A 22500-nucleotide genomic window follows, 5' to 3' on the forward strand; every position below is an offset into this window, starting at 1 on the left:
ACGCTCACTTTCAGATCATGGGAGGACGTCAAAAAAATCACCACCCATTCTCTGACACTTTAACCGTTAACCTTGGTTCAAACATTTAACATCACACGCACACGCAGTGTATTTCAGATAATTAATGAATTCAGATGTCAACAATGATCGTTTACATGGATAAGGAGTCCTACTGAATCAATTACTGCCGTTTATATCTAACTAATGATTGTTTTGTAAAAGTGTAACGTCGAGCCTCAGCAGCTTTCTCACTCCTTACGTGCTACTGTATAAAACCTGGTTTTGCGCCCTGCATAATTGCTTACGGCCATACCACCCTGAATACTCCCGATCTCGTCTGATCTCGGAAGCTAAGCAGGGTCGGGCCTGGTTAGTACATGGATGGGAGACCGCCTGGGAGCCGCCTGGGAATACCATGTGTTGAAAGCTTATTCTTTTTCAACTCGAGCTCATGACTCCGTGGCGTACCGTGACCTGATGTTTACTGCCAACCGCTTTGGAGGATTTAAACAAACATACAAAAACTGACAACGTCTCTCAAAACTATTTTTGTGAAACATGAGGACAGTATAGTGATACTGCCAGCAGGGAGCACCAGAGAGCTGAACCGACAGTTGTACATTTCTTAAACTTTCACCAACACAAACACGCACGCTCACTTCAGATCATGGGAGGACGTCAAAAAATCACCACCCATTCTCTGACACTTTAACCGTTAACCTTGGTTCAAACATTTAACATCACACGCACACGCAGTGTATTTCAGATAATTAATGAATTCAGATGTCACAATGATCGTTTACATGGATAAGGAGTCCTACTGAATCAATTACTGCCGTTTATATCTAACTAATGATTGTTTTTGTAAGAGTGTAACGTCGAGCCTCAGCAGCTTTCTCACTCCTTATGTGCTACTGTATAAAACCTGGTTTTGCGCCTGCTCTAATTGCTTTCGGCCATAACACCCTGAACACGCCCGATCTCGTCTGATCTCGGAAGCTAAGCAGGGTCGGGCCTGGTTAGTACTTGGATGGGAGACCGCCTGGGAATACCAGGTGCTGTAAGCTATTTCTTTTTCAACTCGAGCTCATTGACTCCGTGGCGTACCGTGACCTGATGTTTACTGCCAACCGCTTTGGAGGATTTAAGCAACATACAAAAACTGACAACGTCTCTCAAAACTATTTTTGTGAAACATGAGGACAGTATAGTGATACTGCCAGCAGGGAGCACCAGAGAGCTGAACCGACAGTTGTACATTTCTTAAACTTTCACCAACACAAACACGCACGCTCACTTCAGATCATGGGAGGACGTCAAAAATCACCACCCATTCTCTGACACTTTAACCGTTAACCTTGGTTCAAACATTTAACATCACACGCACACGCAGTGTATTTCAGATAATTAATGAATTCAGATGTCACAATGATCGTTTACATGGATAAGGAGTCCTACTGAATCAATTACTGCCGTTTATATCTAACTAATGATTGTTTTTGTAAGAGTGTAACGTCGAGCCTCAGCAGCTTTCTCACTCCTTATGTGCTACTGTATAAAACCTGGTTTTGCGCCTGCACTAATTGCTTACGGCCATACCAGCCTGAACACGCCCGATCTCGTCTGATCTCAGAAGCTAAGCAGGGTCGGGCCTGGTTAGTACTTGGATGGGAGACCGCCTGGGAATACCAGGTGCTGTAAGCTGTTTCTTTTTCAACTCGAGCTCATTGACTCCGTGGCCTACCGTGGCGTACCGTGACCTGATGTTTACTGCCAACCGCTTTGGAGGATTTAAGCAACATACAAAAACTGACAACGTCTCTCAAAACTATTTTTGTGAAACATGAGGACAGTATAGTGATACTGCCAGCAGGGAGCACCAGAGAGCTGAACCGACAGTTGTACATTTCTTAAACTTTCACCAACACAAACACGCACGCTCACTTCAGATCATGGGAGGACGTCAAAAAATCACCACCCATTCTCTGACACTTTAACCGTTAACCTTGGTTCAAACATTTAACATCACACGCACACGCAGTGTATTTCAGATAATTAATGAATTCAGATGTCACAATGATCGTTTACATGGATAAGGAGTCCTACTGAATCAATTACTGCCGTTTATATCTAACTAATGATTGTTTTTGTAAAAGTGTAACGTCGAGCCTCAGCAGCTTTCTCACTCCTTATGTGCTACTGTATAAACCCTGGTTTTGCGCCTGTACTAATTGCTTACGGCCATACCACCCTGAATACTCCCGATCTCGTCTGATCTCGGAAGCTAAGCAGGGTCGGGCCTGGTTAGTACTTGGATGGGAGACCGCCTGGGAATACCAGGTGCTGTAAGCTTTTTCTTTTCCAACTCGAGCTCATTGACTCCGTGACCTACCGTGGCGTACCGTGACCTGATGTTTACTGCCAACCGCTTTGGAGGATTTAAGCAACATACAAAAACTGACAACGTCTCTCAAAACAATTTTTGTGAAACATGAGGACAGTATAGTGATACTGCCAGCAGGGAGCACCAGAGAGCTGAACCGACAGTTGTACATTTCTTAAACTTTCACCAACACAAACACGCACGCTCACTTCAGATCATGGGAGGACGTCAAAAAATCACCACCCATTCTCTGACACTTTAACCGTTAACCTTGGTTCAAACATTTAACATCACACGCACACGCAGGGTATTTCAGATAATTAATGAATTCAGATGTCACAATGATCGTTTACATGGATAAGGAGTCCTACTGAATCAATTACTGCCGTTTATATCTAACTAATGATTGTTTTTGTAAGAGTAACGTCGAGCCTCAGCAGCTTTCTCACTCCTTATGTGCTACTGTATAAAACCTGGTTTTGCGCCGGTACTATTTGCTTACGGCTATACCACCCTGAACTCGCCCGATCTCGTCTGATCTTGAAAGCTAAGCAGGGTCGGGCCTGGTTAGTACTTGGATGGGAGACCGCCTGGGAATACCAGGTGCTGTAAACTTTTTCTTTTTCAACTCGAGCTCATTGCCTCCGTGGCCTAGCGTGGCGTACCGTGACCTGATGTTTACTGCCAACCGCTTTGGAGGATTTAAGCAACATACAAAAACTGACAACGTCTCTCAAAACTATTTTTGTGAAACATGAGGACAGTATAGTGATACTGCCAGCAGGGAGCACCAGAGAGCTGAACCGACAGTTGTACATTTCTTAAACTTTCACCAACACAAACACGCACGCTCACTTCAGATCATGGGAGGACGTCAAAAAATCACCACCCATTCTCTGACACTTTAACCGTTAACCTTGGTTCAAACATTTAACATCACACGCACACGCAGTGTATTTCAGATAATTAATGAATTCAGATGTCACAATGATCGTTTACATGGATAAGGAGTCCTACTGAATCAATTACTGCCGTTTATATCTAATTAATGATTGTTTTTGTAAAAGTGTAACGTCAAGCCTCAGCAGCTTTCTCAATCCTTACGTGCTACTGTATAAAACCTGGTTTTGCGCCCGCACTAATTGCTTACGGCCATACCACCCTGAATACTCCCGATCTCGTCTGATCTCGGAAGCTAAGCAGGGTCGGGCCTGGTTAGTACTTGGATGGGAGACCGCCTGGGAGACCGCCTGGGAATACCAGGTGCTGAAAGCTTTTTCTTTTTCAACTCGAGCTCATTGACTCCGTGGCGTACCGTGACCTGATGTTTACTGCCAACCGCTTTGGAGGATTTAAGCAACATACAAAAACTGACAACGTCTCTCAAAACTATTTTTGTGAAACATGAGGACAGTATAGTGATACTGCCAGCAGGGAGCACCAGAGAGCTGAAACGACAGTTGTACATTTCTTAAACTTTCACCAACACAAACACGCACGCTCACTTCAGATCATGGGAGGACGTCAAAAAATCACCACCCATTCTCTGACACTTTAACCGTTAACCTTGGTTCAAACATTTAACATCACACGCACACGCAGTGTATTTCAGATAATTAATGAATTCAGATGTCACAATGATCGTTTACATGGATAAGGAGTCCTACTGAATCAATTACTGCCGTTTATATCTAACTAATGATTGTTTTTGTAAAAGTGTAACGTCGAGCCTCAGCAGCTTTCTTACTCCTTATGTGCTACTGTATAAAACCTGGTTTTGCGCCTGCACTAATTGCTAACGGCCATACCAGCCTGAACACGCCCGATCTCGTCTGATCTCGGAAGCTAAGCAGGGTCGGGCCTGGTTAGTACTTGGATGGGAGACCGCCTGGGAATACCATGTGCTGTAAGCTTTTTCTTTTTCAACTCGAGCTCATTGACTCCGTGGCCTACCGTGGCGTACCGTGACCTGATGTTTACTGCCAACCGCTTTGGAGGATTTAAGCAACATACAAAAACTGACAACGTCTCTCAAAACAATTTTTGTGAAACATGAGGACAGTATAGTGATACTGCCAGCAGGGAGCACCAGAGAGTTGAACCGACAGTTGTACATTTCTTAAACTTTCACCAACGCAAACACGCACGCTCACTTCAGATCATGGGAGGACATCAAAAAATCACCACCCATTCTCTGACACTTTAACCGTTAACCTTGGTTCAAACATTTAACATCACACGCACAGGCAGTGTATTTCAGATAATTAATGAATTCAGATGTCACAATGATCGTTTACATGGATAAGGAGTCCTACTGAATCAATTACTGCCGTTTATATCTAACTAATGATTGTTTTTGTAAAAGTGTAACGTCGAGCCTCAGCAGCTTTCTCACTCCTTATGTGCTACTGTATAAAACCTGGTTTTGCGCCTGCACTAATTGCTTACGGCCATACCACCCTGAATACACCCGATCTCGTTTGATCTCGGAAGCTAAGCAGGATCGGGCCTGGTTAGTACTTGGATGGGAGACCGCCTGGGAATACTAGGTGCAGTAAGCGTTTTCTTTTTCAACTCGAGCTCATTGACTCCGTGGCGTACCGTGACCTATGTTCACTGCCAACCGCTTTGGAGGATTTAAGCAACATACAAAAACTGACAACGTCTCTCAAAACTATTTTTGTGAAACATGAGGACAGTATAGTGATACTGCCAGCAGGGAGCACCAGAGAGCTGAACCGACAGTTGTACATTTCTTAAACTTTCACCAACACAAACACGCACGCTCACTTCAGATCATGGGAGGACGTCAAAAAATCACCACCCATTCTCTGACACTTTTACCGTTAACCTTGGTTCAAACATTTAACATCACACGCACACGCGGTGTATTTCAGATAATTAATGAATTCAGATGTCACAATGATCGTTTACATGGATAAGGAGTCCTACTGAATCAATTACTGCCGTTTATATCTAACTAATGATTGTTTTTGTAAGAGTAACGTCGAGCCTCAGCAGCTTTCTCACTCCTTATGTGCTACTGTATAAAACCTGGTTTTGCGCCTGCACTATTTGCTTACGGATATACCACCCTGAACACGCCCGATCTCGTCTGATCTTGGAAGCTAAGAAGGGTCGGGCCTGGTTAGTACTTGGATGGGAGACAGCCTGGGAATACCAGGTGCTGTAAGCTTTTTCTTTTTCAACTCGAGCTCATTGCCTCCGTGGCCTAGCGTGGCGTACCGTGACCTGATGTTTACTGCCAACCGCTTTGGAGGATTTAAGCAACATACAAAAACTGACAACGTCTCTCAAAACTATTTTTGTGAAACATGAGGACAGTATAGTGATACTGCCAGCAGGGAGCACCAGAGAGCTGAACCGACAGTTGTACATTTCTTAAACTTTCACCAACATAAACACGCACGCTCACTTCAGATCATGGGAGGACTTCAAAAAATCACCACCCATTCTCTGACACTTTAACCGTTAACCTTGGTTCAAACATTTAACATCACACGCACACGCAGTGTATTTCAGATAATTAATGAATTCAGATGTCACAATGATCGTTTACATGGATAAGGAGTCCTACTGAATCAATTACTGCCGTTTATATCTAACTAATGATTGTTTTTGTAAAAGTGTAACGTCGAGCCTCAGCAGCTCTCTCACTCCTTATGTGCTACTGTATAAAACCTGGTTTTGCGCCTGCACTAATTGCTTACGGCCATACCACCCTGAATACTCCCGATCTCGTCTGATCTCGGAAGCTAAGCAGGGTCGGGCCTGCTTAGTACTTGGATGGGAGACCGCCTGGGAGACCGCCTGGGAATACCAGGTGCTGTAAGCTTTTTCTTTTTCAACTCGAGCTCATTGACTCCGTGGCGTACCGTGACCTGATGTTTACTGCCAACCGCTTTGGAGGATTTAAGCAACATACAAAAACTGACAACGTCTCTCAAAACTATTTTTGTGAAACATGAGGACAGTATAGTGATACTGCCAGCAGGGAGCACCAGAGAGCTGAACCGACAGTTGTACATTTCTTAAACTTTCACCAACGCAAACACGCACGCTCACTTCAGATCATGGGAGGACATCAAAAAATCACCACCCATTCTCTGACACTTTAACCGTTAACCTTGGTTCAAACATTTAACATCACACGCACACGCAGTGTATTTCAGATAATTAATGTATTCAGATGTCACAATGATCGTTTACATGGATAAGGAGTTCTACTGAATCAATTACTGCCGTTTATATCTAACTAATGATTGTTTTTGTAAGAGTGTAACGTCGAGCCTCAGCAGCTTTCTCACTCCTTATGTGCTACTGTATAAAACCTGGTTTTGCGCCTGCACTAATTGCTTACGGCTATACCACCCTGAACACTCCCGATCTCGTCTGATCTCGGAAACTAAGCAGGGTCGGGCCTGGTTAGTACTTGGATGGGAGACCGCCTGGGAATACCAGGTGCTGTAAGCTTTTTCTTTTTCAACTCGAGCTCATTGACTCCGTGGCGTACCGTGACCTGATGTTTACTGCCAACCGCTTTGGAGGATTTAAGCAACATACAAAAACTGACAACGTCTCTCAAAACTATTTTTGTGAAACATGAGGACAGTATAGTGATACTGCCAGCAGGGAGCACCAGAGAGCTGAACCGACAGTTGTACATTTCTTAAACTTTCACCAACACAAACATGCACGCTCACTTCAGATCATGGGAGGACGTCAAAAAATCACCACCCATTCTCTGACACTTAAACCGTTAACCTTGGTTCAAACATTTAACATCACACGCACACGCAGTGTATTTCAGATAATTAATGAATTCAGATGTCACAATGATGGTTTACATGGATAAGGAGTCCTACTGAATCAATTACTGCCGTTTATATCTAACTAATGATTGTTTTTGTAAGAGTGTAACGTCGAGCCTCAGCAGCTTTCTCACTCCTTATGTGCTACTGTATAAAACCTGGTTTTGCGCCTGCACTAATTGCTTACGGCCATACCACCCTGAACACGCCCGATCTCGTCTGATCTCGGAAGCTAAGCAGGGTCGGGCCTGGTTAGTACTTGGATGGGAGTCCGACTGGGAATACCAGGTGCTGTAATCTTTTTCTTTTTCAACTCGAGCTCATTGACTCCGTGGCGTACCGTGACCTGATGTTTACTGCCAACCGCTTTGGAGGATTTAAGCAACATACAAAAACTGACAACGTCTCTCAAAACTGTTTTTGTGAAACATGAGGACAGTATAGTGATACTGCCAGCAGGGAGCACCAGAGAGCTGAACCGACAGTTGTACATTTCTTAAACTTTCACCAACACAAACACGCACGCTCACTTCAGATCATGGGAGGACGTCAAAAAATCCCCACCCATTCTCTGACACTTTAACCGTTAACCTTGGTTCAAACATTTAACATCACACGCACACGCAGTGTATTTCAGATAATTAATGAATTCAGATGTCACAATGATCGTTTACATGGATAAGGAGTCCTACTGAATCAATTACTGCCGTTTATATCTAACTAATGATTGTTTTTGTAAAAGTGTAACGTCGAGCCTCAGCAGCTTTCTCACTCCTTATGTGCTACTGTATAAAACCTGGTTTTGCGCCTGCACTATTTGCTTACGGCCATACCACCCTGAACACGCCCGATCTCGTCTGAACTCGGAAGCTAAGCAGGGTCGGGCCTGGTTAGTACTTGGATGGGAGACCGCCTGGGAATACCAGGTGCTGTAAGCTTTTTCTTTTTCAACTCGAGCTCATTGACTCCGTGGCCTACCGTGGCGTACCGTGACCTGATGTTTACTGCCAACCGCTTTGGAGGATTTAAGCAACATACAAAAACTGACAACGTCTCTCAAAACTATTTTTGTGAAACATGAGGACAGTATAGTGATACTGCCAGCAGGGAGCACCAGAGAGCTGAACCGACAGTTGTACATTTCTTAAACTTTCACCAACACAAACACGCACGCTCACTTCAGATCATGGGAGGACGTCAAAAAGTCACCACCCATTCTCTGACACTTTAACCGTTAACCTTGGTTCAAACATTTAACATCACACGCACACGCAGTGTATTTCAGATAATTAATGAATTCAGATGTCACAATGATCGTTTACATGGATAAGGAGTCCTACTGAATCAATTACTGCCGTTTATATCTAACTAATGATTGTTTTTGTAAAAGTGTAACGTCGAGCCTCAGCAGCTTTCTCACTCCTTATGTGCTAAAATCACCACCCATTCTTGTACATTGTACATTTCTTAAACTTTCACCAACACAAACACGCACGCTCACTTCAGATCATGGGAGGACGTCAAAAAATCACCACCCATTCTCTGACACTTTAACCGTAAACCTTGGTTCAAACATTTAACATCACACGCACACGCAGTGTATTTCAGATAATTAATGAATTCAGATGTCACAATGATCGTTTACATGGATAAGGAGTCCTACTGAATCAATTACTGCCGTTTATATCTAACTAATGATTGTTTTTGTAAAAGTGTAACGTCGAGCCTCAGCAGCTTTCTCACTCCTTACGTGCTACTGTATAAAACCTGGTTTTGCGCCTGCACTAATTGCTTACGGCCATACCACCCTGAATACTCCCGATCTCGTCTGATCTCGGAAGCTAAGCAGGGTCGGGCCTGGTTAGTACATGGATGGGAGACCGCCTGGGAGACCGCCTGGGAATACCATGTGTTGAAAGCTTTTTCTTTTTCAACTCGAGCTCATTGACTCCGTGGCGTACCGTGACCTGATGTTTACTGCCAACCGCTTTGGAGGATTTAAACAAACATACAAAAACTGACAACGTCTCTCAAAACTATTTTTGTGAAACATGAGGACAGTATAGTGATACTGCCAGCAGGGAGCACCAGAGAGCTGAACCGACAGTTGTACATTTCTTAAACTTTCACCAACACAAACACGCACGCTCACTTCAGATCATGGGAGGACGTCAAAAAATCACCACCCATTCTCTGACACTTTAACCGTTAACCTTGGTTCAAACATTTAACATCACACGCACACGCAGTGTATTTCAGATAATTAATTAATTCAGATGTCACAATGATCGTTTACATGGATAAGGAGTCCTACTGAATCAATTACTGCCGTTTATATCTAACTAATGATTGTTTTTGTAAGAGTGTAACGTCGAGCCTCAGCAGCTTTCTCACTCCTTATGTGCTACTGTATAAAACCTGGTTTTGCGCCTGCTCTAATTGCTTTCGGCCATACCACCCTGAACACGCCCGATCTCGTCTGATCTCGGAAGCTAAGCAGGGTCGGGCCTGGTTAGTACTTGGATGGGAGACCGCCTGGGAATACCAGGTGCTGTAAGCTATTTCTTTTTCAACTCGAGCTCATTGACTCCGTGGCGTACCGTGACCTGATGTTTACTGCCAACCGCTTTGGAGGATTTAAACAAACATACAAAAACTGACAACGTCTCTCAAAACTATTTTTGTGAAACATGAGGACAGTATAGTGATACTGCCAGCAGGGACCACCAGAGAGCTGAACCGACAGTTGTACATTTCTTAAACTTTCACCAACACAAACACGCACGCTCAATTCAGATCATGGGAGGACGTCAAAAAATCACCACCCATTCTCTGACACTTTAACCGTTAACCTTGGTTCAAACATTTAACATCACACACACACGCAGTGTATTTCAGATAATTAATGAATTCAGATGTCACAATGATCGTTTACATGGATAAGGAGTCCTACTGAATCAATTACTGCCGTTTATATCTAACTAATGATTGTTTTTGTAAAAGTGTAACGTCAAGCCTCAGCAGCTTTCTCACTCCTTATGTGCTACTGAATAAAACCTGGTTTTGCGCCTGCACTAATTGCTTACGGTTATACCACCCTGAACACGCCCGATCTCGTCTGATCTCGGAAGCTAAGCAGGGTCGGGCCTGGTTAGTACTTGGATGGGAGACCGCCTGGGAATACCAGGTGCTGTAAGCTTTTTCTTTTTCAACTCGAGCTCGTTGCCTCCGTGGCCTACCGTGGTATACCGTGACCTGATGTTTACTGCCAACCGCTTTGGAGGATTTAAGCAACATACAAAAACTGACAACGTCTCTCAAAACTATTTTTGTGAAACATGAGGACAGTATAGTGATACTGCCAGCAGGGACCACCAGAGAGCTGAACCGACAGTTGTACATTTCTTAAACTTTCACCAACACAAACACGCACGCTCAATTCAGATCATGGGAGGACGTCAAAAAATCACCACCCATTCTCTGACACTTTAACCGTTAACCTTGGTTCAAACATTTAACATCACACACACACGCAGTGTATTTCAGATAATTAATGAATTCAGATGTCACAATGATCGTTTACATGGATAAGGAGTCCTACTGAATCAATTACTGCCGTTTATATCTAACTAATGATTGTTTTTGTAAAAGTGTAACGTCAAGCCTCAGCAGCTTTCTCACTCCTTATGTGCTACTGAATAAAACCTGGTTTTGCGCCTGCACTAATTGCTTACGGTTATACCACCCTGAACACGCCCGATCTCGTCTGATCTCGGAAGCTAAGCAGGGTCGGGCCTGGTTAGTACTTGGATGGGAGACCGCCTGGGAATACCAGGTGCTGTAAGCTTTTTCTTTTTCAACTCGAGCTCGTTGCCTCCGTGGCCTACCGTGGTATACCGTGACCTGATGTTTACTGCCAACCGCTTTGGAGGATTTAAGCAACATACAAAAACTGACAACGTCTCTCAAAACTATTTTTGTGAAACATGAGGACAGTATAGTGATACTGCCAGCAGGGAGCACCAGAGAGCTGAACCGACAGTTGTACATTTCTTAAACTTTCACCAACACAAACACGCACGCTCAATTCAGATCATGGGAGGACGTCAAAAAATCACCACCCATTCTCTGACACTTTAACCGTTAACCTTGGTTCAAACATTTAACATCACACGCACACGCAGTGTATTTCAGATAATTAATGAATTCAGATGTCACAATGATCGTTTACATGGATAAGGAGTCCTACTGAATCAATTACTGCCGTTTATATCTAACTAATTATTGTTTTTGTAAAAGTGTAACGTCGAGCCTCAGCAGCTTTCTCACTCCTTATGTGCTACTGTATAAAACCTGGTTTTGCGCCTGCACTATTTGCTTACGGCCATACCACCCTGAACACGCCCGATCTCGTCTGATCTCGGAAGCTAAGCAGGGTCGGGCCTGGTTAGTACTTGGATGGGAGACCGCCTGGGAATACCAGGTGCTGTAAGCTGTTTCTTTTTCAACTCGAGCTCATTGACTCCGTGGCCTACCGTGGCGTACCGTGACCTGATGTTTACTGCCAACCGCTTTGGAGGATTTAAGCAACATACAAAAACTGACAACGTCTCTCAAAACTATTTTTGTGAAACATGAGGACAGTATAGTGATACTGCCAGCAGGGAGCACCAGAGAGCTGAAACGACAGTTGTACATTTCTTAAACTTTCACCAACACAAACACGCACGCTCACTTCAGATCATGGGAGGACGTCAAAAAATCACCACCCATTCTCTGACACTTTAACCGTTAACCTTGGTTCAAACATTTAACATCACACGCACACGCAGTGTATTTCAGATAATTAATGAATTCAGATGTCACAATGATCATTTACATGGATAAGGAGTCCTACTGAATCAATTACTGCCGTTTATATCTAACTAATTATTGTTTTTGTAAAAGTGTAACGTCGAGCCTCAGCAGCTTTCTCACTCCTTATGTGCTACTGTATAAAACCTGGTTTTGCGCCTACACTAATTGCTTACGGCCATACCACCCTGAACACGTCCGATCTCGTCTGATCTCGGAAGCTAAGCAGGGTCGGGCCTGGTTAGTATATGGATGGGAGACCGCCTGGGAATACCAGGTGCTGTAAGCTATTTCTTTTTCAACTCGAGCTCATTGACTCCGTGGCCTACCGTGGCGTACCGTGACCTGATGTTTACTGCCAACCGCTTTGGAGGATTTAAGCAACATACAAAAACTGACAACGTCTCTCAAAACTATTTTTGTGAAACATGAGGACAGTATAGTGATACTGCCAGCAGGGAGCACCAGAGAGCTGAACCGACAGTTGTACATTTCTTAAACTTTCACCAACACAAACACGCACGCTCACTTCAGATCATGGGAGGACGTCAAAAAATCACCACCCATTCTCTGACACTTTAACCGTTAACCTTGGTTCAAACATTTAACATCACACGCACACGCAGTGTATTTCAGATAATTAATGAATTCAGATGTCACAATGATCGTTTACATGGATAAGGAGTTCTACTGAATCAATTACTGCCGTTTATATCTAACTAATGATTGTTTTTGTATGAGTGTAACGTCGAGCCTCAGCAGCTTTCTCACTCCTTATGTGCTACTGTATAAAACCTGGTTTTGCGCCTGCACTATTTGCTTACGGCCATACCACCCTGAACACGCCCGATCTCGTCTGATCTCGGAAAATAAGCAGGGTCGGGCCTGGTTAGTACTTGGATGGGGGACCGCCTGGGAATACCAGGTGCTGTAAGCTTTTTCTTTTTCAACTCGAGCTCATTGACTCCGTGGCGTACCGTGACCTGATGTTTACTGCCAACCGCTTTGGAGGATTTAAGCAACATACAAAAACTGACAACGTCTCTCAAAACTATTTTTGTGAAACATGAGGACAGTATAGTGATACTGCCAGCAGGGAGCACCAGAGAGCTGAACCGACAGTTGTACATTTCTTAAACTTTCACCAACACAAACACGCACGCTCACTTCAGATCATGGGAGGACGTCAAAAAATCACCACCCATTCTCTGACACTTTAACCGTTAACCTTGGTTCAAACATTTAACGTCACACGCACACGCAGTGTATTTCAGATAATTAATGAATTCAGATGTCACAATGATCGTTTACATGGATAAGGAGTCCTACTGAATCAATTACTGCCGTTTATATCTAACTAATGATTGTTTTTGTAAAAGTGTAATGTCGAGCCTCAGCAGCTTTCTCACTCCTTATGTGCTACTGTATAAAACCTGGTTTTGCGCCTGCAATAATTGCTTACGGCCATTCCACCCTGAACACGCCCGATCTCGTCTGATTTCGGAAGCTAAGCAGGGTCGGGCCTGGTTAGTACTTTGATGGGAGACCGCCTGGGAATACCAGGAGCTGTAAGCTTTTTCTTTTTCAACTCGAGCTTATTGCCTCCGTGGCCTACCGTGGCGTACCGTGACCTGATGTTTACTGCCAACCGCTTTGGAGGATTTAAGCAACATACAAAAACTGACAACGTCTCTCAAAACTATTTTTGTGAAACATGAGGACAGTATAGTGATACTGCCAGCAGGGAGCACCAGAGAGCTGAACCGACAGTTGTACATTTCTTAAACTTTCACCAACACAAACACGCACGCTCACTTCAGATCATGGGAGGACGTCAAAAAATCACCACCCATTCTCTGACACTTTAACCGTTAACCTTGGTTCAAACATTTAACATCACACGCACACGCAGTGTATTTCAGATAATTAATGAATTCAGATGTCACAATGATCGTTTACATGGATAAGGAGTCCTACTGAATCAATTACTGCCGTTTATATCTAACTAATGATTGTTTTTGTAAAAGTGTAACGTCGAGCCTCAGCAGCTTTCTCACTCCTTATGTGCTCCTGTATAAAACCTGGTTTTGCGCCTACACTAATTGCTTACGGCCATACCACCCTGAACACGCCCGATCTCGTCTGATCTCGGAAGCTAAGCAGGGTCGGGCCTGGTTAGTACTTGGATGGGAGACCTCCTCAGAAGCCCAGGTTGCTGTAAGTAGTGACGGATGTCACCAAAAGAAAAAAAAAAAACACGCCCGATCTCGTCTGATCTCGGAAACTAAGCAGGGTCGGGCCTGGTTAGTACTTGGATGGGGGACCGCCTGGGAATACCAGGTGCTGTAAGCTTTTTCTTTTTCAACTCGAGCTCATTGACTCCGTGGCGTACCGTGACCTGATGTTTACTGCCAACCGCTTTGGAGGATTTAAGCAACATACAAAAACTGACAACGTCTCTCAAAACTATTTTTGTGAAACATGAGGACAGTATAGTGATACTGCCAGCAGGGAGCACCAGAGAGCTGAACCGACAGTTGTACATTTCTTAAACTTTCACCAACACAAACACGCACGCTCACTTCAGATCATGGGAGGACGTCAAAAAATCACCACCCATTCTCTGACACTTTAACCGTTAACCTTGGTTCAAACATTTAACATCACACGCACACGCAGTGTATTTCAGATAATTAATGAATTCAGATGTCACAATGATCGTTTACATGGATAAGGAGTCCTACTGAATCAATTACTGCCGTTTATATCTAACTAATGATTGTTTTTGTAAGAGTGTAACGTCGAGCCTCAGCAGCTTTCTCACTCCTTATGTGCTACTGTATAAAACCTGGTTTTGCGCCTGCACTAATTGCTTACGGCTATACCACCCTGAACATGCCCGTTCTCGTCTGATCTCGGTAGCTAAGCAGGGTCGGGCCTGGTTAGTACTTGGATGGGAGACCGCCTGGGATTACCAGCTGCTGTAAGCTTTTTCTTTTTCAACTCGAGCTCATTGACTCCGTGGCGTACCGTGACCTGATGTTTACTGCCAACCGCTTTGGAGGATTTAAGCAACATACAAAAACTGACAACGTCTCTCAAAACTGTTTTTGTGAAACATGAGGACAGTATAGTGATACTGCCAGCAGGGAGCACCAGAGAGCTGAACCGACAGCTGTACATTTCTTAAACTTTCACCTACACAAACACGCACACTCACTTCAGATCATGGGAGGACGTCAAAAAATCACCACCCATTCTCTGACACTTTAACCGTTAACCTTGGTTCAAACATTTAACATCACACGCACATGCAGTGTATTTCAGATAATTAATGAATTCAGGTGTCACAATGATCGTTTACGTGGATAAGGAGTCCTACTGAATCAATTACTGCCGTTTATATCTAACTAATGATTGTTTTTGTAAGAGTGTAACGTCGAGCCTCAGCAGCTTTCTCACTCCTTATGTGCTACTGTATAAAAACTGGTTTTGCGCCTGCACTAATTGATTACGGCCATACCACCCTGAACACGCCCGATCTCGTCTGATCTCGGAAGCTAAGCAGGGTCGGGCCTGGTTAGTACTTGGATGGGAGACCGCCTGGGAATACCAGGTGCTGTAAGCTTTTTCTTTTTCAACTCGAGCTCATTGACTCCGTGGCCTACCGTGGCGTACCGTGACCTGATGTTTACTGCCAACCGCTTTGGAGGATTTAAGCAACATACAAAAACTGACAACGTCTCTCAAAACTATTTTTGTGAAACATGAGGACAGTATAGTGATACTGCCAGCAGGGAGCACCAGAGAGCTGAACCGACAGTTGTACATTTCTTAAACTTTCACCAACACAAACACGCACGCTCACTTCAGTGGGGTGTTCCACAAAGCCGGTTTTATCACATAACCGGGTAAGTTAACCCAGGGTTTGCTGTAACCCTAGGTTTTCCGTTCCAAAAGGATCACGGTATGTTAGTTGCTATAGCAACATATGCTCTGAATCAAACCTGGTCGGACCAGGTTTTGCGCAGGTTAAGTTTGAAACATAACCCGGTTTTGGGTATTTCAACCGGCGTTCACCGCAGATTTCATGTGTTCACAATGGCATGCCCTTTTGATGAGAGAACTGCTGATATCAGAGCACAAATTATACGTGCAATCCACCGGGAGCGATTGATAAGACCACGGCTCGACATCTTGGCATATTGGATGACTTTTTGCTGGAGTGGAGAGATATAGATTCTCGCGCAAATCTTTAATATATTTAAATAGCCTTTCATAGTCAACACTACCAATCGAGGACCTGGCCTCAGTTCACTCCAGACTATTTGCGTAGCCCTCCGTTTTTTTCAAATGGTAGTTTTATCTAGGCTATAATGCTGGAGATGCTGAGCACATCACAGTCGTTTCAGATGACCCAAGAGGCATTTACAACATAAAGTATAAAATAGTCCTAACGGACTTGCATCCACTGGAGAATGTTCGATCGTAGCCGGCGGCTTCATACAAGCACTGATCCATCCTGATCTGTGAAGTTGATGAATTGTCACTTTTAGGTTTTCTACCCAGTTACCAAAAAAGAAACATTTGGAATAGTATGCGCTGTGGCAAGCACACGGTTTGCATGTGTTACTTCGAAGGCAAAAAAAATCTAAAATACAAGAAAACACAAAAACCTACATTCAACCAGTGTGGGGTATGGCCCATGACTCTCTGAGGTGGTAGGTACCTCCAGGTACCCCCTCCATGCCAGGGCGCCCTGAATTTATGTTTATTAACAGCTCCTCCACCGGGGTCAAGACAATTTGAGGGCCAGATCCAGTCTGCCGACTGTCGGCCTTTTCACGATTGGCTTAAAAAAATGGCTTATTTAAATTTATACCAATACGATGGTGGGAAAAGCTTACCAGTTTGTATGTTTTTTATACTTCATTTTTATACTTGATCCTCTGACCGCTTGGAAGCAATCGGAGTACATATTGTTTTAGAAGAAAGGGGTTATGTGGTAGGATCTTTTAGAATGCTTAACTGGGATATTTATATATTCATGGCTCAAATATTAAGGATCATGCTTTTGACGTGTAACTAACGCATTTACGCGGTCAGCGATCCGCTGCCAGGCTTTGGTTCTCCGGGTTCCAGAGGTTTTAGCGTTCCCTTTTCTTGTGATAATGTCCTTCTCCTCGTCATAGCTCTCCAGGAGTACCTGGAGTTCCATTTCATTGAAATAAGCGGCCCGTTTCGCCATATCGATCAGGGTTTCCATGATCCATACATCACGTCTTTTTAAGTTTGGCGTGGACGAGCACAACCCTGTGTTAACCAACCCCGAGTTGATTGAACTAATGCATAACCGCTGCTGTGGAACCGAAAACTCTGGGTTGGTCGGCACAGGGTCAATCAACCTAGAGTTCAGCGTTAACTCAGTGTTTGTTAAACCTCCGTTCGTGGAACACCCCTCAGATCATGGGAGGACGTCAAAAAATCACCACCCATTCTCTGACACTTTAACCGTTAACCTTGGTTCAAACATTTAACATCACACGCACACGCAGTGTATTTCAGATAATTAATGAATTCAGATGTCACAATGATCGTTTACATGGATAAGGAGTCCTACTGAATCAATTACTGCCGTTTATATCTAACTAATGATTGTTTTTGTGAGAGTGTAACGTCGAGCCTCAGCAGCTTTCTCACTCCTTATGTGCTACTGTATAAAACCTGGTTTTGCGCCAGCACTAATTGCTTACGGCTATACCACCCTGAACATGCCCGTTCTCGTCTGATCTCGGAAGCTAAGCAGGGTAGGGCCTGGTTAGTACTTGGATGGGAGACCGCCTGGGATTACCAGCTGCTGTAAGCTTTTTCTTTTTCAACTCGAGCTCATTGACTCCGTGGCGTACCGTGACCTGATGTTTACTGCCAACCGCTTTGGAGGATTTAAGCAACATACAAAAACTGACAACGTCTCTCAAAACTGTTTTTGTGAAACATGAGGACAGTATAGTGATACTGCCAGCAGGGAGCACCAGAGAGCTGAACCGACAGCTGTACATTTCTTAAACTTTCACCTACACAAACACGCACACTCACTTCAGATCATGGGAGGACGTCAAAAAATCACCACCCATTCTCTGACACTTTAACCGTTAACCTTGGTTCAAACATTTAACATCACACGCACATGCAGTGTATTTCAGATAATTAATGAATTCAGATGTCACAATGATCGTTTACATGGATAAGGAGTCCTACTGAATCAATTACTGCCGTTTATATCTAACTAATGATTGTTTTTGTAAAAGTGTAACGTCGAGCCTCAGCAGCTTTCTCACTCCTTATGTGCTACTGTATAAAACCTGGTTTTGCGCCTGCACTAATTGCTTACGGCCATACCACCCTGAACATGCCCGATCTCGTCTGATCTCGGATGCTAAGCAGGGCCGGGCCTGGTTAGTACTTGGATGGGAGACCGCCTGGGAATACCAGGTGCTGTAAGCTTTTTCTTTTTCAACTCGAGCTCATTGACTCCGTGGCCTACCGTGGCGTACCGTGACCTGATGTTTACTGCCAACCGCTTTGGAGGATTTAAGCAACATACAAAAACTGACAACGTCTCTCAAAACTATTTTTGTGAAACATGAGGACAGTATAGTGATACTGCCAGCAGGGAGCACAAGAGAGCTGAACCGACAGTTGTACATTTCTTAAACTTTCACCAACACAAACACGCACGCTCACTTCAGATCATGGGAGGACGTCAAAAAATCACCACCCATTCTCTGACACTTTAACCGTTAACCTTGGTTCAAACATTTAACATCACACGCACACGCAGTGTTTTTCAGATAATTAATGAATTCAGATGTCACAATGATCGTTTACATGGATAAGGAGTCCTACTGAATCAATTACTGCCGTTTATATCCAACTAATGATTGTTTTTGTAAAAGTGTAACGTCGAGCCTCAGCAGCTTTCTCACTCCTTATGTGCTACTGTATAAAACCTGGTTTTGCGCCTACACTAATTGCTTACGGCCATACCACCCTGAACACGCCCGATCTCGTCTGATCTCGGAAGCTAAGCAGGGTTGGGCCTGGGTAGTACTTGGATGGGAGACCGCCTGGGAATACCAGGTGCTGTAAGCTTTTTCTTTTTCAACTCGAGCTCATTGCCTCCGTGGCCTACCGTGGCGTACCGTGACCTGATGTTTACTGCCAACCGCTTTGGAGGATTTAAGCAACATACAAAAACTGACAACGTCTCTCAAAACTATTTTTGTGAAACATGAGGACAGTATAGTGATACTGCCAGTAGGGAGCACCAGAGAGCTGAACCGACAGTTGTACATTTCTTAAACTTTCACCAACACAAACACGCACGCTCACTTCAGATCATGGGAGGACGTCAAAAAATCACCACCCATTCTCTGACACTTTAACCGTTAACCTTGGTTCAAACATTTAACATCACACGCACACGCAGTGTATTTCAGATAATTAATGAATTCAGATGTCACAATGATCGTTTACATGGATAAGGAGTCCTACTGAATCAATTACTGCCGTTTATATCTAACTAATGATTGTTTTTGTAAGAGTGTAACGTCGAGCCTCAGCAGCTTTCTCACTCCTTATGTGCTACTGTATAAAACCTGGTTTTGCGCCTGCACTAATTGCTTACGGCCATACCACCCTGAACACGCCCGATCTCGTCTGATCTCGGAAGCTAAGCAGGGTCGGGCCTGGTTGGTACTTGGATGGGAAACCTCCTGGGAATACCAGGTGCTGTAAGCTTTTTCTTTTTCAACTCGAGCTCATTGCCTCCGTGGCCTACCGTGGCGTACCGTGACCTGATGTTTACTGCCAACCGCTTTGGAGGATTTAAGCAACATACAAAAACTGACAACGTCTCTCAAAACTATTTTTGTGAAACATGAGGACAGTATAGTAATACTGCCAGCAGGGAGCACCAGAGAGCTGAACCGACAGTTGTACATTTCTTAAACTTTCACCAACACAAACACGCACGCTCACTTCAGATCATGGGAGGACGTCAAAAAATCACCACCCATTCTCTGACACTTTAACCGTTAACCTTGGTTCAAACATTTAACATCACACGCTCACGCAGTGTATTTCAGATAATTAATGAATTCAGATGTCACAATGATCGTTTACATGGATAAGGAGTCCTACTGAATCAATTACTGCCGTTTATATCTAACTAATGATTGTTTTTGTAAAAGTGTAACGTCGAGCCTCAGCAGCTTTCTCACTCCTTATGTGCTACTGTATAAAACCTGGTTTTGCGCCTGCACTAATTGCTTACGGCCATACCACCCTGAACACGACTGATCTCGTCTGATCTCGGAAGCTAAGCAGGGTCGGGCCTGGTTAGTACTTGGATGGGAGACCGCCTGGGAATACCAGGTGCTGTAAGCATTTTCTTTTTCAACTCGAGCTCATTGCCTCCGTGGCCTACCGTGGCGTACCGTGACCTGATGTTTACTGCCAACAGCTTTGGAGGATTTAAGCAACATACAAAAACTGACAACGTCTCTCAAAACTATTTTTGTGAAACCTGAGGCCAGTATAGTGATACTGCCAGCAGGGAGCACCAGAGAGCTGAAACGACAGTTGTACATTTCTTAAACTTTCACCAACACAAACACGCACGCTCACTTCAGATCATGGGAGGACGTCAAAAAATCACCACCCATTCTCTGACACTTTAACCGTTAACCTTGGTTCAAACATTTAACATCACACGCACACGCAGTGTATTTCAGATAATTAATGAATTCAGATGTCACAATGATCGTTTACATGGATAAGGAGTCCTACTGAATCAATTACTGCCGTTTATATCTAACTAATGATTGTTTTTGTAAAAGTGTAACGTCGAGCCTCAGCAGCTTTCTCACTCCTTATGTGCTACTGTATAAAACCTGGTTTTGCGCCTACACTAATTGCTTACGGTCTTACCACCCTGAACACGCCCGATCTCGTCTGATCTCGGAAGCTAAGCAGGGTCGGGCCTGGTTAGTACTTGGGTGGGAGACCGCCTGGGAATACCAGGTGCTGTAAGCTTTTTCTTTTTCAACTCGAGCTCATTGACTCCGTGGCCTACCGTGGCGTACCGTGACCTGATGTTTACTGCCAACCGCTTTGGAGGATTTAAGCAACATACAAAAACTGACAACGTCTCTCAAAACTATTTTTGTGAAACATGAGGACAGTATAGTGATACTGCCAGCAGGGAGCACCAGAGAGCTGAACGGACAGTTGTACATTTCTTAGACTTTCACCAACACAAACACGCACGCTCACTTCAGGGCCCCGTTTCCCGATAACGATGGATCCACGCTCGTACGATCATTCTCACGATGGATCTTGCGATCCATCGTCAATTTCTTTGGAGCGTTTCCCGAAACTCCTCTTAACGTGAACGCGCATTCGCTGCACTCACGACGTCGTAGGATTGTAACTGTCTACTGACACGGTGCTGAAATGGGCTCCGTGTGAGGGGGAGACGCAGGAATGTCGCAGGAAAATTGTGTTAAAAAGGGTTAAAATATATCCCCATCAAGGACAACAGCAGAGTAGCCTACGAAAAAAATAGACTGCAATTATATGAATGCTAAAGACATTAAAACACAATTGATTAGGCTTAAACCGACATATATCAGTCCTAATCCTGAATGCACTGTGCGTTTCACGGCATTTTCCCCCCTGAAATAATTCCTATTCACACCTGTGAATAACCCGGGAGACGTCCATGATGAGGAATACAACGATGCCCACCGTCTGGCCCGGTGCATCGTTGAGCGCACGATCGGGAGGTGGAAGTTGCGCTTAAATGCCTTCACAAGTCAGGCGGAGGGCTCCAGTTTTCGCCGGCCAAGTCATGCGCCGTGATATGTGTGACGGCTATGTTGCACAACATTGCAGCTAAGGCTGGGGTGGCATTGCTTGAACCGGAGGACGTTGAGGACGATGACGATGAGGAAGATCGGTGTGAGGACGGCCTCCCTCATAACTACGCGGCTGGTTTTCATGCGCGTCGAATAGTGATTGAGACTTTTTTTTAACCCCCTCCACCCTCCCTCATGTCACTAAACATTCCCGTCAACGTGACCAATCCCCACCATATCCCAGCCTTTTGCCTGCTCCTTTGCTTGTTTTTTATATATTTTTTATTTCTTTATGTTTTATTTTTTTTAATTTCTTTTATTTCGTTATTTTTTATTTTTTTTAATTTATTTAATTTAATTTTTTTTTACATTATTTTATGCTATGTTTTATGAGTAGCCTATGTCAGTCTGCACAAATCCCCCCACTTTCTCTCACACATTTTGAGTGCCCTGCCTGCGCAAACATTTTCTGGACTGTCCCGTTTTATTTTGGCCATTTTAACATCTTTCT

General features: G+C 44.0%; 23 non-coding genes and 7 pseudogenes across 23 annotated transcripts; all 30 read left to right on the top strand.

Annotated features, from left to right (window-relative positions):
* Window positions 1-299: 299 nt before the first annotated feature.
* LOC130396156 (5S ribosomal RNA) lies at window positions 300-429 on the top strand (annotated as a pseudogene).
* A 519-nt stretch (window positions 430-948) lies between these two features.
* Window positions 949-1067, top strand: LOC130394441 (5S ribosomal RNA). Its single transcript, XR_008897598.1, has one exon. It is a non-coding gene; the product is annotated as a 5S ribosomal RNA (ribosomal RNA).
* A 518-nt stretch (window positions 1068-1585) lies between these two features.
* LOC130394635 (5S ribosomal RNA) lies at window positions 1586-1704 on the top strand. Its single transcript, XR_008897774.1, has one exon. It is a non-coding gene; the product is annotated as a 5S ribosomal RNA (ribosomal RNA).
* A 529-nt stretch (window positions 1705-2233) lies between these two features.
* LOC130396590 (5S ribosomal RNA) lies at window positions 2234-2352 on the top strand. The gene has a single exon (XR_008899217.1). It is a non-coding gene; the product is annotated as a 5S ribosomal RNA (ribosomal RNA).
* Window positions 2353-2879: 527 nt separating this feature from the next.
* On the top strand, window positions 2880-2998 carry LOC130395379 (5S ribosomal RNA). The gene has a single exon (XR_008898441.1). It is a non-coding gene; the product is annotated as a 5S ribosomal RNA (ribosomal RNA).
* A 529-nt stretch (window positions 2999-3527) lies between these two features.
* On the top strand, window positions 3528-3658 carry LOC130395665 (5S ribosomal RNA; annotated as a pseudogene).
* Window positions 3659-4177: 519 nt separating this feature from the next.
* Window positions 4178-4296, top strand: LOC130395228 (5S ribosomal RNA). Its single transcript, XR_008898308.1, has one exon. It is a non-coding gene; the product is annotated as a 5S ribosomal RNA (ribosomal RNA).
* A 529-nt stretch (window positions 4297-4825) lies between these two features.
* On the top strand, window positions 4826-4944 carry LOC130395124 (5S ribosomal RNA). The gene has a single exon (XR_008898216.1). It is a non-coding gene; the product is annotated as a 5S ribosomal RNA (ribosomal RNA).
* A 516-nt stretch (window positions 4945-5460) lies between these two features.
* On the top strand, window positions 5461-5579 carry LOC130395996 (5S ribosomal RNA; annotated as a pseudogene).
* A 529-nt stretch (window positions 5580-6108) lies between these two features.
* On the top strand, window positions 6109-6239 carry LOC130395604 (5S ribosomal RNA; annotated as a pseudogene).
* Window positions 6240-6758: 519 nt separating this feature from the next.
* On the top strand, window positions 6759-6877 carry LOC130401049 (5S ribosomal RNA). The gene has a single exon (XR_008903511.1). It is a non-coding gene; the product is annotated as a 5S ribosomal RNA (ribosomal RNA).
* Window positions 6878-7396: 519 nt separating this feature from the next.
* Window positions 7397-7515, top strand: LOC130401322 (5S ribosomal RNA). The gene has a single exon (XR_008903784.1). It is a non-coding gene; the product is annotated as a 5S ribosomal RNA (ribosomal RNA).
* Window positions 7516-8034: 519 nt separating this feature from the next.
* LOC130399453 (5S ribosomal RNA) lies at window positions 8035-8153 on the top strand. The gene has a single exon (XR_008901963.1). It is a non-coding gene; the product is annotated as a 5S ribosomal RNA (ribosomal RNA).
* An 852-nt stretch (window positions 8154-9005) lies between these two features.
* Window positions 9006-9136, top strand: LOC130396157 (5S ribosomal RNA; annotated as a pseudogene).
* Window positions 9137-9656: 520 nt separating this feature from the next.
* On the top strand, window positions 9657-9775 carry LOC130400137 (5S ribosomal RNA). The gene has a single exon (XR_008902615.1). It is a non-coding gene; the product is annotated as a 5S ribosomal RNA (ribosomal RNA).
* A 520-nt stretch (window positions 9776-10295) lies between these two features.
* Window positions 10296-10414, top strand: LOC130400049 (5S ribosomal RNA). Its single transcript, XR_008902534.1, has one exon. It is a non-coding gene; the product is annotated as a 5S ribosomal RNA (ribosomal RNA).
* A 529-nt stretch (window positions 10415-10943) lies between these two features.
* On the top strand, window positions 10944-11062 carry LOC130400050 (5S ribosomal RNA). The gene has a single exon (XR_008902535.1). It is a non-coding gene; the product is annotated as a 5S ribosomal RNA (ribosomal RNA).
* A 529-nt stretch (window positions 11063-11591) lies between these two features.
* On the top strand, window positions 11592-11710 carry LOC130398151 (5S ribosomal RNA). Its single transcript, XR_008900733.1, has one exon. It is a non-coding gene; the product is annotated as a 5S ribosomal RNA (ribosomal RNA).
* Window positions 11711-12239: 529 nt separating this feature from the next.
* LOC130394875 (5S ribosomal RNA) lies at window positions 12240-12358 on the top strand. Its single transcript, XR_008897991.1, has one exon. It is a non-coding gene; the product is annotated as a 5S ribosomal RNA (ribosomal RNA).
* A 529-nt stretch (window positions 12359-12887) lies between these two features.
* On the top strand, window positions 12888-13006 carry LOC130400948 (5S ribosomal RNA). Its single transcript, XR_008903415.1, has one exon. It is a non-coding gene; the product is annotated as a 5S ribosomal RNA (ribosomal RNA).
* A 519-nt stretch (window positions 13007-13525) lies between these two features.
* LOC130394784 (5S ribosomal RNA) lies at window positions 13526-13644 on the top strand. Its single transcript, XR_008897908.1, has one exon. It is a non-coding gene; the product is annotated as a 5S ribosomal RNA (ribosomal RNA).
* Window positions 13645-14173: 529 nt separating this feature from the next.
* On the top strand, window positions 14174-14293 carry LOC130394164 (5S ribosomal RNA). Its single transcript, XR_008897349.1, has one exon. It is a non-coding gene; the product is annotated as a 5S ribosomal RNA (ribosomal RNA).
* Window positions 14294-14940: 647 nt separating this feature from the next.
* LOC130396065 (5S ribosomal RNA) lies at window positions 14941-15059 on the top strand (annotated as a pseudogene).
* A 519-nt stretch (window positions 15060-15578) lies between these two features.
* On the top strand, window positions 15579-15697 carry LOC130400095 (5S ribosomal RNA). The gene has a single exon (XR_008902577.1). It is a non-coding gene; the product is annotated as a 5S ribosomal RNA (ribosomal RNA).
* A 2119-nt stretch (window positions 15698-17816) lies between these two features.
* LOC130395968 (5S ribosomal RNA) lies at window positions 17817-17935 on the top strand (annotated as a pseudogene).
* Window positions 17936-18454: 519 nt separating this feature from the next.
* Window positions 18455-18573, top strand: LOC130401110 (5S ribosomal RNA). The gene has a single exon (XR_008903569.1). It is a non-coding gene; the product is annotated as a 5S ribosomal RNA (ribosomal RNA).
* A 529-nt stretch (window positions 18574-19102) lies between these two features.
* On the top strand, window positions 19103-19221 carry LOC130397281 (5S ribosomal RNA). Its single transcript, XR_008899878.1, has one exon. It is a non-coding gene; the product is annotated as a 5S ribosomal RNA (ribosomal RNA).
* A 529-nt stretch (window positions 19222-19750) lies between these two features.
* LOC130400403 (5S ribosomal RNA) lies at window positions 19751-19869 on the top strand. Its single transcript, XR_008902881.1, has one exon. It is a non-coding gene; the product is annotated as a 5S ribosomal RNA (ribosomal RNA).
* Window positions 19870-20398: 529 nt separating this feature from the next.
* LOC130394069 (5S ribosomal RNA) lies at window positions 20399-20517 on the top strand. Its single transcript, XR_008897264.1, has one exon. It is a non-coding gene; the product is annotated as a 5S ribosomal RNA (ribosomal RNA).
* Window positions 20518-21046: 529 nt separating this feature from the next.
* On the top strand, window positions 21047-21165 carry LOC130400591 (5S ribosomal RNA). The gene has a single exon (XR_008903069.1). It is a non-coding gene; the product is annotated as a 5S ribosomal RNA (ribosomal RNA).
* Window positions 21166-22500: the final 1335 nt, after the last annotated feature.

Source organism: Gadus chalcogrammus, chromosome 12 (genome assembly GCF_026213295.1).
Source record: "Gadus chalcogrammus isolate NIFS_2021 chromosome 12, NIFS_Gcha_1.0, whole genome shotgun sequence".
Taxonomy (NCBI): domain Eukaryota; kingdom Metazoa; phylum Chordata; class Actinopteri; order Gadiformes; family Gadidae; genus Gadus; species Gadus chalcogrammus.